We start from the raw sequence: 14,183 nt of genomic DNA, 5'->3' as shown, positions 1-14,183 counted from the left end.
TGGGAGTCAATGAACTTTTCGAATTTGAGATTTCCCTCCTCCTTTCCTTGCCCCTTCTCCTATTACTCTTTCTGTGAGATACTATAGTTAAGAGCAGACAGACCTATGTGGGGAAGAACAACATGGATCAAACCTTGCAGAATGAAATCCAGGAGACTGCACACAATGTGAGAAACAGCAATGGCTTTTGACACTTTCTGGCATACTAGATGATCCATCTGGAGCCCACCAAAAGTTAAATGTTGGTGAGATTTGGCTGCTGCCTGCCTTCCTGGCATTTCCTAGCTTGCATGCTATAGGCACTGTAGCTACAAACATGAGGATACTTTTGGGATCCCAGAGTCATATGGTCAAATGTTCAAAAATAAATGCATATTTGTCAATGCTGCTAATGCTTTTCTGCAGATTTCAAAACCATTTTTCAGCCTTGTACTGGAAAAAAGTTCCAATAATTTATGTTACCCAGATGTTTTAAAATTCAGCAGCTTTCACTACCCATAAATTTAATAGCATTAAACACCTGCTGGCTCAGACTAGCAGTTCTTGCCAAAAAGAAAAGCAGGAGCAGAGAGATACACTACTAATGTGCTCTTTTCCTTTCCATCAGAACTAAGGATCTGAGCTGAAGCCCAGCACAGCATTACCGCATGCAGTGCAAGTTTTTCTGCCTCTGTGCTTCAGAGTAGAGGACTCACAACAATTCTAGCTTGCCAAATAATAAAAATTTAGGGGGGAAAAAAAAAAAAAGAAAAAGAAGAAAAGTTTTGGAAAGTTAGGAAGGAGACTTCTTTTAGGCCCTTACTAAAACTCAAAGAAGTCTGATTATTGAAAACAGTGAAGAAATCTATCATGAAAAATCACAGCCTGGGGCCTCATGGGAGGGATGGAGGAACACAGGTCTGTGACAGTCCTACACCACTTACACCACTCTGAGAGCTGGACCTGAGATGTCGGAGAAGCATGAAGGATCTGACTGCAACAGATAACATGGTGACTAACTTCTAAAGGACAGATTTTAAAATCTGAGGAGAAACTTATGAAGGAAAGGCTGAAGAGAAAAATGAAATGCTTAAACAATTAAATGAGAATTGAAGTAATTTAAGAGTACAGTTTTGAAAGGAATACTGATGCATTAAAAACAGATAAAAGTGAGCAGAGAGTTTTAACAGGCTTGGCTGAATGCAGCACACAAAAGTTTTCACGAACATTCTCACAAACAAAATCTTCAGCATGGTGTCACCAGGTTTACAAGCCCTTTATTCTTATTAATGAGCATTGAATGGATTTTTAATTATAGCATGGTTGCTGGAAAGGAACAGCATAAACAGTGATTCAGAGAGAGGATGAAGAAATGGAGGAGAAGGACTCTCCTGCCTTCTTCGTGACAGAGTCTGGGGGCTGGCAACAGGGAAATGAAGAGTGGTTTTGGAGCAGTTTTTGAGGTGTTGCTGTGGTGTTTTGTGAGGAATGTCTTAGCAATCAGGCTATGCTTGCAAGGTGGCATTAATAAATAAATTGGATAGAAATATTTCAAGTTGGAAGTTGAAATGAGACTGTAAGAGTCAAAGAACTATGTGTTTCAGCCACTGTAAGCAGCTTGGAGTGTGGCTTGTGATCGCTACCTTCTCTCAACAGGGAGTAGTATATAGAGCCAGATGGCTGCTTTCTCATACCTCAGACCCTGCAGAAGGACTGAACTGAAACAGCACGGCTTTTAGGAGCAGCTGATTGACAAATCAGTGGAAACTGCACACCTCAAACCAAGTAATTTATGTGAATTAATTTTTCCAGTGTAGCTTATGGTGGTCCTGTGTTTGTACATGGTATCTTAGTTTGATTTGTGTACAGGAATAGTCTTGAGGTTTTTGTTTCAAGAAACATCTCCGGGTAGAAGCTATAATAATAATGTTTCACAAATAGGAGGCAGTTTACATTCTGCTCTTGGAACAAACCAATAATGTACCTCAGACTCCAAAGGGAAATGTATTGTTAATGGAAAAATTGTCTTCATCCTCTCTTTCTATTTAAGGCAGCCTTTGCTGCCAGTTTATCATGAACACATAAAGGTCTAATGCAATACGAATTAGACTGTTTAAAAGTAAGAGAGCAGTGAGAACTCCAGATGTTCATTAGTGGAGTGGCTATTGTAAAAGGCCACTAAGGAACTTCATCTGTTCTGTTCCCTCAAAGGTTTCCAGTCATTAAATAATTTTCAAGAGACTCATATCAGCAGATTCTATTGTTTCCTTTGGAGCACTGTGGGCTGAGCTCGCCATTGGCATTGGATAAACAGTTTCACTGCTGTTGCCTCCACTTATGTTAGTGCTGAATTTAGCCCTCTGCCATTGTTCATATGTTCTGCAAAGGCCACTCAGGTGCAATGATAGATGAGGCTTTAAAACTTTATTGCCCTGTGTCTCGAAACGTAAGTAATAGTTAATTTTGCATTGCTCTAAAGTTTTTAAAGTAAATTGGGGGTTTGGATTGTATTTCATTCTTGCATTTTTAATAAAGTATAATGGGCACCAGACTTAAAGTCACATTTACAGGATTAGATTTTCCACTTGTATAAAGAAAGTTTTTTTTTTTCTCCAAACAAGATGCACTTATGCATGAAATTGTAGTAAGCTGTATCCTACCACCCATTGTGCCAGCATAGGGTGTACACCATGGGTGCAGCATAGGCCGTAGAGAAACACCTTATCTACCGAAAGAGAAATCCAACATTGATCCTGTTCACAATGTCAGAACAGCTTTAATCATAGTCAAATAAGAGGCTGAACACTTATTTATTTTGATTCCATTTTGTTGCATTCACTTTCTTGTGTATGCATGTGAACATGACTAGGTGTAATGTTTGGAGTGGTTTTATACCCCCTTAAGTAAAGGAACAGTCCTCTGGGTCACCCAAAGATACCCACTTGTTCCCTTTTCTGAGCCTGCTTCGCTTTTGCTCCTCCTGTCTCCACCATCTGTTCTTTGCTTCAGAGTATTGATATCGTCCTTTTTTTTTTCTTCATAATTTCTTACACTGTAGTTGTAAAGGGCTTATCTTCTGGTAGGGAACCAGGATCCCTAGGTTCCTTACAAGGAACCAAGATGTACTTTGTAGTCAAAGATCACCAAAGCAGTTAACTTGAAGAATATGAATAATAACATTGTCCTTAGTAGTAAGTGTACAAAGGAAGACTAGCTACTATAAACGTTCAATGACTTTGGTTGTCATTCCTTTACATTTTAAAAATTCTGCTTCAAGTCAGTGAAGCTTTTACTGTAAAGCCATGGGGACAAAGAAGTTTATCTTGTTAGTTGGGTATACAGTCCTTAAAAACAGACTCTTCCAGAAATGGGAAGAATTTGGTTATTATTCTAGTTTCTTAAAAGCAACAAGTTATGGAAGCAACCTTAAATCAGTGGAAAGAGAGACATTTTCCTAGAACAGAAAAACAGCATTTTCATAATATTTTAAGTCCAAATAATACAATGCTAAATATTGTTAGAGCTGTTCTTAAATACTCTTTTCTAAAGCAAATAACCAGTCGGGTAGAGACAGGGCAGAATTCTATTTTTTACTTCTATGTCTTCATGAAACTCCTGCCTCTTATTGGCTTACAATTGAACAAAAAACCATAAAACCACCAAGCCTCTCCTTCTTAATTAAAAGATGCAGTTTATTATGGAGTCAGTTTTTAAGAGCTATACACCAGACTTCCTAATTTTTGTTTCAGAAAGTTTTCTAACACAGTCTAAAATGAGATATTTTGTTACAAAAAATAAAACCTGCTACCTTTTTGTTCATCGTGTTGAAATATCCAGTATAGAAGACACAACTTTTTCACAGCTTTTGTTGTCACAGGTGATGATACTGCTGTTTGAGGCCAGATTCAGTCCTTGATTACAATGAGAGATGGGAGCATATGCCTTCTGGGGGAAAAGTGTTTTGGATCTTTCAAAACTTTTTGATTAGGCTTTTCTTTCATTGTGTGTATGTATTAAAAAAACCAAGACCATTCAGCTAAGATAGGAAGCCAGACAAAATAAATTGAGCTGTATTATTATATGATTTCACTCAAAACAATTATACTGAAGCATATTTGTCCTGGTAGAAGACCCCAGCCATATGAATGCTGTTTCTACCGAGTTCCTAGCTCCATCAGGGCAGATCAATTCCACACTACTCAAAGTATAGTGAAATTACAGTCCTGACAAGAAAGGGTATACCTTTGAATGTCCAGACATGAGGCGTAACCAATAACTGTGTTATTGTAAGTTATTTCGTAATTAGGTATATATACATTTATGCTGATAAATAGAATAGAAGTTTATGGAACTGGTCCCTAATTTTGAAACTTGTGGTGCTGTAACGTAATTTAATGCTAAGTAGAATTCTTAAATTAGTTGTCACTTTAAGACTTTCACTTCTTTTATTTTGAAAACTGAAAGACAACTATTTGTATCTAACCCAGCACTATGCCCATTTAGTGCTAGATCTAGTGTTAAACTTTTGGGCAGTGGCTGTTCCAGCTGAAGTTCGAATTCCCAGGCTGACAAACTGTTGTCTCTATATACTTTCTCAGAAAAGAGGGGCTCCTCCAAAGGGCAGAAGAAAAGCAAAAAAAAAAAGGAGGACAGCAGCTAACCAGACAACATTCACATTGAAGGATTGATTTTAACTCCCATCGCTTTGCACAGATGAGTTGTTGGTATCACCTGTACAGGACCCATCAACTGGCATCTTTTCCTGAGGGCAGGGGCCTAAAAGAGGTTCTTTCAAAGGTCTGAGCTGGGATAACTCTCGTAAAGCATAGCCAGAAGGTAAAATGAGCCTTCTGTAAATTAGCCTTGTGATTAATATACTCATCCAGACACACATGCTCTGTAACTCACTCCTCCCAAAGAAGTTGCATAAGCACTTCTCCCATGCAAATACCTGTAATTCCAGGCTGTGAGGGAAAAACAGTTCAACCTTTCAGGTGCAGTTGTGGCATTGGGCAACAAACAGAAGCTGGGCAAATCTCAGGGGTCTGGCTCATAGATAGCATGTCATGAGACTGTGCTTATTTATCTTGTATGCTTTGTTTACTGAACTGTAGATGGGTGTACTGTTTTTGATCTCTGTTCTCAGAGCTCTTCACATGCCTTACATTAAACCATAACAAACTGAAAAGCAAAAATAGTTTTGAGAGGGGCGCATATTTTGTTTCAGTGTTCCCCCCGGGGAGAAATCTAGAGGTCTCTTCAGAGCTTCAGGACATTGATAATCCTTCAGAGGTAACCATGGGCACATTGCACTTTCAAAAAGAAAATAATCTGTTTCATGTTGTGTATGCCACCACAGTAAAGGTGCAACACCAGCAAATTTGTGAAAAACTTGGACTGAGGAGCTGACGATATTTAGTCCTTCCTGGTAGGCTGAGAGTGTCTCCAATCCAAGGATTTAGTATTGACAAGAGAAAGTCAGTGTTTCAGAGTTCACAGTCTTGGTATCGCTAAACAAGTGTCTGTCTTCTGAGCTAAAGCCAATTCTTTAATGGCAGAAAAGCAGAGAGGTTGTAAGATGCTTTAGTGTAGTTCATGAGATTTGTGAAACTAAGTGAACACTGAGAAAGGATTATTTTTCCTTTTTTTTTTCTTAATCATCTTGTTTGGTTGATTTATCCTGCTGTCCTCCTTACACTGTCTACACTGTCTACACTTTAATCTGTTTCTGGTTTATGGGAACTATAAAAAGTCTTTTACACTGAGAGATTTACTTTATTTGAATGCAAATTAAAACTATTATCTTTCAGTTACAGGCCAAAGATAGCAAAATAATGCTTGTTTATAACTTGGAAAATCTAATCTTCTCCCCCCCCTCGTAATGCCACATAAATTGTTTAGTTTAACCAGAAATGTACAGTTAATTTTTGCCAATCAGTTATGTGTTTTATATACTGATTTTCTGAAACAGATAACAAGGCAAAAAGGGAGTTAGATTAGAATGATATGAAAACTGCAATATACTTCGCTGCTGCTGACTGTATAAACACATTTTTGGGCTCAATCTCTTTGTTGTGGTGGTTCCAGTGAAATTGAAGAAGCCATAGCAGTCTATGTTTGGCTCATATTTTTAAAGTTTGTGCTTATGAGAAGATAAAGTGGAATTCTGGAAAGTCTAAAGAGACAGAGAGAAGAGGAAGAGCTTACTACCTTTGCACAAATATGATAACACAGATGATATTTTGACAAAGATACAAAATGTGTTTCCCAGACACTGACTCTGTTCTGATATGGCAGTCACTTTCTGACACTAGAGTTAACCAGCTTATCCTGCAGCTTCTATAGGGTATGTGAGCAGCTCTCAGCATACTGCCTGTGGTGCATCTGTCCCTGAGCAGCTCCATCCCTCCATGCCCAGGGAAAGCATCCGTTGTTACAACACGATGGTGTGCTCCACTAAAGTGAGGCTTGGTCTAAATTGGCCCTAAACCATGTTTCTTTGTCACATTTGCCTTCATTGCACAGTACAATGATGATTCTGCTACTGGCCCAAAATCTTCATATTTATAGACCTGTCACCAAAGTGACTTTATGAATGTCACGAAGCACATGGATGCTAAAGTCAGGAGTAAAAATCCAGCTTCTGCTTATCATGTCCTATCTCACCACTGACAAGCCTTGTGCCTGTCTTCCTCATTATTCCTTAGTTACTTACAGGGCTTACTTCTGCTTCTTATTCTTGTGCCTTTTCGAAAAAATGCACATTTCTCTAAAGTAATTTTTCTCTAATGCATGCATCAGGTTGCTTAGTAGGCAGTAAGGGGCAAGAGCTCAATCACATGCCTGCTGCAGACAAAACCAGTTCTGTGTTTCAGTCTGGCTGTGTAGACTTTTCTCTGTGAGTACAGTGATTTCGTGTCTTGTCTTTTCCTTGCAATTTAAAACTGGAATTATAGCCATAGAGAAAGGGGCACTTCCCCCACAGCTTCTCTAAATTAGATATGAACATCAGAAGAGAGACATGGAGAAGAAACCCTGAATATCCTCATTTCCTCTGTACTTGAAGTCCAGTCACACTTTGCTCAGATGTAATGACATGGAATAAAAGGCCCCAGGATTTCATGTTGGCCGAATAGGGAAGTTGTAAGTGGAATGTTTGCTCATTTGCACACTGAGAAATTAATGGACACTCAAGGCCTTACTGGTAACTCTGGCATGGTTTATTTTTTAAAGTTTTTTTAAAGATTTGTTTTTCTTAAAGTAAATAAAAAATAATATTTAAACTGAAAGTACTGGGGATTTTCCTTTGGAGAAAAATGCAATGAAAGCATAATGCTACTGTTTCTTAATGCCTCTTGCAAGGCAGGGCAGTCTCTTTCATGAAATTATTTTTTACTCATTGGAAGATTTTTGCTAAAAAATAAGATTGCATAAACAAAATTCACAAGAAAATAAAGGTTGATGTCACTGACAGTTTTAGGGAATTTTAGCAAGCAATTCAAAAGCAAAGATCTTGATTTACACTTTTACTTGGAAATTAGTTTGTGTAGATTTAAAGTGTCCCTTAACTACATTCTTTGAAGTTTAAAATACCTGAATTGAAATTCAGTTGAAATGTTGATCCAGTATAAAGAGCAAATGTTTCAATTTGGAGGGAATCTTCTGTGTGTGAGCTGACTTATTCTCTGAAGAAAATCTAAGACGTATCCTGTAAAATCTCTTTAAAAACCTGTGGTTTGCAGATTATTTCTGCTGGAGCTTTTCTTGATCACTGCTTTATATGAACTGGCTTGATTCCTATATAACTTGAATAGACAGGAAGGGAACTGGGGAATACAGATATAATCTTAAGATGTTGTTTCTGCTAGTGCTATAAGAAGTGGCTTAGTTCATTTGGGCTGATACGCTTTTTGCTCTGTTTTGAAATACTTTAATTTGAAGCTTGAACTGTGAAATAACAGGGCCAGAGGAATTTCCCTTCTGGTTTTTACTGCTTCTCAAATTAAGTCATACGGGTAAAGATCTTAAAATCCGGCGCCAGTGTGTGGCTTTACTAATAGTATCTATGTGATCATGTCATTCCTGGGAAATGCATGTTTCAAATAAAAAGTAAATGTCAACCTGGAGTATTTTTTATTAAATCCCTTTTCTTCTTCTCTTCAGGTTCAGCTTTAGCTGACCACTTCCTTTGTCTGGTTTATTTTTATTAGAAATGAGCAGATTCATTAACTGTGCAAGTCGGTGGTCAGGCAGTGACTGGATATGTCCAATAATGGGTAATAGTTGTATTTTTCCTTGGGAGACCAATGTTTGCTTTAGAGATGGCCTGGGGAACAGATGTAATCTGAGACAGCTCTATGTTTACCTCTTGTTTCACTGATATGCTGAGCATGTTTGAAACCAACGAGAAAGAAAAACAAACATTTCAAAAGAAAGTACCTGCGAGCAGTCACTGTTTCCCCAGACTTTGTCCCTGGGCTCCAGCCAGAAACTCCACAAACAAGGCTGCACATATGCATGCAAATCAACATGCATGTGCACACGTACACACATGTGCACATATACATATATATATGTCATGATACAGTCATGCCCTCAGCCTCCCTGCTTTCAAGAATGATTTCCAAATGATCCTATGATCCATTTTTTTTTGCTGTGAGGGTGACTGAGCACAGGAACATGTTGTCCAAAGAAGCTGTAGTCTCCAGGCTTGGAGATACTGAAAAGCCATCTGGACATGGTCTTGGGGAACCTGTGCTAAGTGGCCCTGCACGGGCATGTGGGTTGGACCAGGTGATCTGCAGAGAGAGATCCAGCCTCAAGCAGACTGTTATTCTGGGACTTTATGTGTATGTAAGCCATTCGATGAACTGCTTGTCAACTGGTGCAAGCCAGCATCCAGGTTACTGAGAGTCTGTCTGCTGGCTGGAAGCTTTTTTTGATGTACATATTTTCATGCAGTGGGATTAATTTTACTTGGTTTTTTTTTTTTTTTTTTATTCCTCCTTGTGCTTTATTTCTCCTCATTCCAACAGTTGTCACTTTCTACATGGATATTTTTTGGTAGTCAAGGTCATTTGAAGTACTTGCTACACAGGTGACTCAGATGAAATAAAACAATCTGAAGAACATAAACAGAAGTATTCCAATACTGTACACAATATTGAAATAATGAGATTCTTGTCTCCTCGTGTTTCTTTCAGTGTTATTTTCCCTGTCAAAATGACTAAATTTCAGGTTGCAGTTTGCATGCAGGCAATAAGAAGCACTAATCCTTAGTAAAGAAGGAGGAAGTGGGTGGGGAACTGACAGCAATTCATATTGCCTATTTCCCAAAGCTGTCTCATTACTTTCTAATTGTTTCTTTTGCCAAGCACTCTTACTGTGGCAGCAGAATAAAACATTCATCCAAGCTTTGCACAGTTGCCAGCATATGTACTCTAGTTCAGTCTTAATTGGTATAAATTGCTATTGACTTACAGTCTGGGAGGCATTGCCTCTTCTATGGGCTAATATACGGCCCCCAATGAGTATTCAGTGGTCGGTGTATTTCTTTCATGTGGTTCTAGCCGGCACTGGTCTTATTTAATGTCATGCATGCAGAAGGAAGTAGTGACTTGTCACCAGGACTGTTCAAAGACTACAGGGTTAGTTTGTGTAATGGCTTGTGAAATGAAACTCTCAAATGTGCTTGCAGTAATTGATAACAAGCCACATTCTGCAGCAAGTAAACTCTTCACAACAGTATCAGTTTCTACTTCTGCAAGGTAGAGTAGGAGGAAAAGAGAAAGGCCAGATGTAAGGACAGAGTGAATCATCCTCAATTACAGCCAGGTAAAGAAAAACCTGTGAAAGAGCAGCCTTTCACTGATCCCTCTTTTGAACTCTAGTCATGTTTTCAGAATGTCCCTAGAAACAGAGATCTCCAGATGGGCAGAAGATAGATAAGGGCTTTCCGGAGGAAAAAGAAACTGTTGTTAAGAAAATGGTAGCTAGCAGATTTAGGGGCTACTCTACAATAAAACTAGTATGTACTGTATTCTGGTGGAGAGCTTTGAATCTATCATTCGCTTCAAGCAGGATCTGGGTTTACCACAGGAACTTCACTTTACTGGATGGTGGAGTGGCTGCCTTGTGGCAAAACCACTGTCACTGGGGAGATGGACACACCTGTACAATTTTTCAGTGACAGAACTCTTCCTCCTTTGCCATTTTGTTGTATCTGAAAAAGTTGAAATTGTGTGAAGAGGGGATACTGTGAGACAGACTACTTCTTAGGACTCTTTTCAGGGTGGATGCTTTTATATTGGCTAATGTTCCAGAAACAGCATGAGTGTTCAGACTGGGCCACCAGATGGAGGAGAGAGATAGGAGAGGAAAAATGGTTCTGTAGTGAGTGTATAAGAAACACTGAGTGTATAAGAAACAAAAATAAAGGTATGATCTAGTTATAAACACAGTGCATTAGTATAGCTGCTCCTACCCTCTCTTACTAGGGCAGGAAAAACAATTCTCTGCTCAAAAAGTAAGGAAGTGCAGTTACTTCTGTCAGGCTCAGTGGCAGAACCAACATCGTTATTCTCACTAGCTGGGTCCACTCTACTGTGTTACAGCCTCCAGGACAGCATGCTTGAGTAGCCCATTTTCTAGCTGGTAATACTGTATTGATGTCTGTACTGTTTAGGTCTTCTGGTTGGAAGCCAGGAGCTGCCAAGTAGGGCTCTCACCTAACTTCAGAGGAGTCTACCCCCGCAGCCGATGACTCTGCTATTGCCTGTGGTTTTGTCAACTGAAACATGCTTTAGACTGGCAGTGAAAGGCAGTTGTTTTAGAAGAGGAAAGAGAGGTAGGCACTCAAAAAAGACAGGGGTCTGGCAGAGGCATGGGTGTTACCAGTCATGTTGCTTTGAGGAAGGGGACAAGGAAGACTTTGCCCATGTTGGCCCAGCTAGCTTTACTCACGGAATCTGTCGTGACAAGGAGTTACATTCACCAGTGACTTATCAGGATGACAGTGTTTAAAAAGGTCCTCCGAAGAACTGTTAGTCATTCACATTTGATCTCATCAGTAGGTTGTGTAAGTGGTATGTGAGAGGTATGAGATCACGGTTGATACTTTCTAGTAACTCATATATGCTTTGATACATTAGAGAGGAGGGCCTTTTCTGGGTACAAGTCACCCCCCCTTGAGGTGAAGAGCGCACAGCACTGTTTTATTGGTTGTTGTCCTTCCCTTTTTCCACTCTTCTGGAACCTCACGTATCCCAGACTCTGTATGTTGACACAGTGAGGTCACCACGAGTGACCGAAGAAGAAGCACTATTTCAAGTACAATGCAAGTGCTTCTGTGACGAGCTCACTGTTAAAGGTGCCCTTTCTGGAGATGCTGCATATGCTTGTTTTACCAGTACCAGGCTCAAGGTGATGTGCACTGAGCATGCAATCTAGGCATGGTAGAAGCATTTAATGCATGGTTTTCCAGCCCGGAGTGTCTTCATTAGCCTTAAAAGCAAATCAACAAAGTAGATATTATCACAGCAGATGACATGGAAGTGTGGACTTTGGGAGTGTGTCTGCTAGACTACCAGTGACCAAGCAATTCCGAGATAGCATGACATATTACACATATCCTTGTCTTTTCATCCACTTCTATTTCTGTTGCTATTATTTGAGAACAGTTTTACAAGAAAGATCCAAATATTCACAGCAGGTGCTCTTTCATATATTCAGTCTGTGCAACTGCTGTTATATGTTAAAATAACAGGGTTACAAATTTTGCAAAATCACAGTCCTTTGAGTGAACAAAAGCTTTCTTCCGGAGTAAGCAGACTGTTGAGTAAGTAACTCCTCTTCCTATTTCCTTAAAGTGTAAAATGAACATGAAGGCAATGTTCAGGTAAAGGTTTTATTCTGAAGCCACCTGAATAATTGATTCCTCTGTCAACTTTGTTGCGCTTGGGATTTTATAAAGAGCACAGTGTAACCTCCTGAGGCTTGCCGGTATCTAGATGCTGTTTAATAATTTTATGGCCTGTCTTTCTTTTTAAGGAGACTTTCTAGACAAAGAATGTTGTATTGCCTTATGTTGATGAATATGAAATCCGTGTCACATTCAGGTTTGTAAATAACAGATGAAAAAATTCCAGCAAAAAGGGCTGGAATGAAACAAGAGTCCAGGTGAGGATTATAATAATTATGAAAATTAAATAAATGCACAGCATCCACAATATTAAATAGCAGATGTGCTTCTTTACACCTAGATTTTTGTCAGTTTCAAATTAAAACCAAGGACAGATTTCTGGACTGACTTACATCCCATGCAATTTCATTAAATGTGAAATAGTTCCCTGGCATGTAACTTGGCGCTGAAGTTAGTATTCAGTATGTGGTTTTATGGTTCAGGTGCAAAATACTGCTCTGGCTTGTGTGTATCTAAAGGTTATTATACCTTGGACTATACTTCTTTTCTTTGTCTCAACTTTTAGCAGATCAGCTAAACTGTTAATTTTCTCAATTCCTGTTTGCTCCTTCGCCTTAATTCTTCCTTTATTGAAAACAGGTTCACTAAAATATACTGATTGTTAGCTGAGAATGAGGACTAAGGTCAGTTGGCAATTTTAGAAAATGAAATCAAACAAATGAATCATATTCCGGCTGGAGACCAGTAACGAGTGGTGTCCCTCAGGGATCGGTGTTGGGACCGGTCTTGTTCAACATCTTTGTCGGTGACATGGACAGTGGGATTGAGTGCGCCCTCAGCAAGTTTGCCGATGACACCAAGCTGTGTGGTTCGGTTGATACGCCGGAGGGAAGGGATGCCATCCAGAGGGACCTTGACACGCTTGTGAGGTGGGCTGATGCCAACCTGATGAAGTTTAACCATGTAAAAGATAACAGGAAGGGTCCTGCGCAAGATACAGTGCAAGGTCCCACACTTGGTTTGGAGCAATCCCAGGCACAGCTACAGGTTGGGCAGAGAAGAGATTCAGAGCAGCCCTGCGGAGAAGGACTTGGGCGTGTTGGTTGATGAGAAAATGAATATGAGCCAGCTTCAGTGTGCTCTTGCAGCCCAGACAGCCAACCACATCCTGGGCTGCATCAAAAGGAGTGTGACCAGCAGGTCGAAGGTGGTAATCCTGCCCCTCTACTCTGCTCTTGTGAGACCTCACTTGGAGTATTGTGTGCAGTTCTGGTGCCCTCAACATAAGAAGGACATGGAACTGTTGGAACAAGTCCAGAGGAGGGCCACGAGGATGATCAGGGAACTGGAGCACCTCCCGTATGGAGACAGGCTGAGAAAGTTGGGGCTGTTGAGCCTGGAGAAGAGAAGGCTGCGTGGAGACCTCATAGCAGCCTTCCAGTATCTGAAGGGGGCCTACAAGGATGCTGGGGAGGGACTATTCATCAGGGACTGTAGTGATAGGACAAGGGGTAATGGGTTCAAACTTAAACAGGGGAATTTTAGATTGGATCCAAGGAAGAAATTCTTTACTGAGAGGGTGGTGAGGCACTGGAATGAGTTGCCCAGGGAAGTTGTGAATCCTTGTCGGTTTTCCAGGCCAGGTTGGATGAGGCCTTGGGTGGCATGGTTTAGTGTGAGATGTCCCTGCCCATGGCAGGGGGGTTAGAACTAGATGATCTTAAGGTCCTTTCCAACCCTAACTGTTCTATGATTCTATGATTCTATATTTGCAAATTGTCTGCTTGAGCATACATGGGTATTTTACAATCTTTTTTTTTTTTTAAGGTGCATATCAGTAAAAAGAATGTAATAGGTACAATTCATGCAATGATAGTAGGAAAGCATTGAAAAGGCAATTCCTTCCACCCTTCCTTCCTTCCTTCCTTCCTTCCTTCCTTCCTTCCTTCCTTCCTTCCAAAAGCATCATCACTGCACTTCATGCATACAAAGAATCAAGTAACACTGGATCTGCAGTTTGTCTCAAGGTCGCAGGTTATTTTATGTGATTATTTTATTCATTATTAGTTAAGATTGTTCTTGCCTTCGTTGCTTGTATTCAGAAGAACCTTAAAAGGCTCTTTACTTTGCTAATAATGATTCTGTACCTGTTCTCTTGTATTTACCTACAAGGTTGCTGACACATTACTAATAAAGATGTACACCTCGTATATCTTGTTGCGCGTGAATGCTTAACAGTCAGTTTTGAGAGGTACAGTTAAAATAATAATAATGCATTTGCCTA

This window comes from Psittacula echo, assembly GCF_963264785.1.
Source record: "Psittacula echo genome assembly, chromosome: 2".
Taxonomy (NCBI): domain Eukaryota; kingdom Metazoa; phylum Chordata; class Aves; order Psittaciformes; family Psittacidae; genus Psittacula; species Psittacula echo.
Note: the sequence above shows the minus strand (reverse complement) of the source record.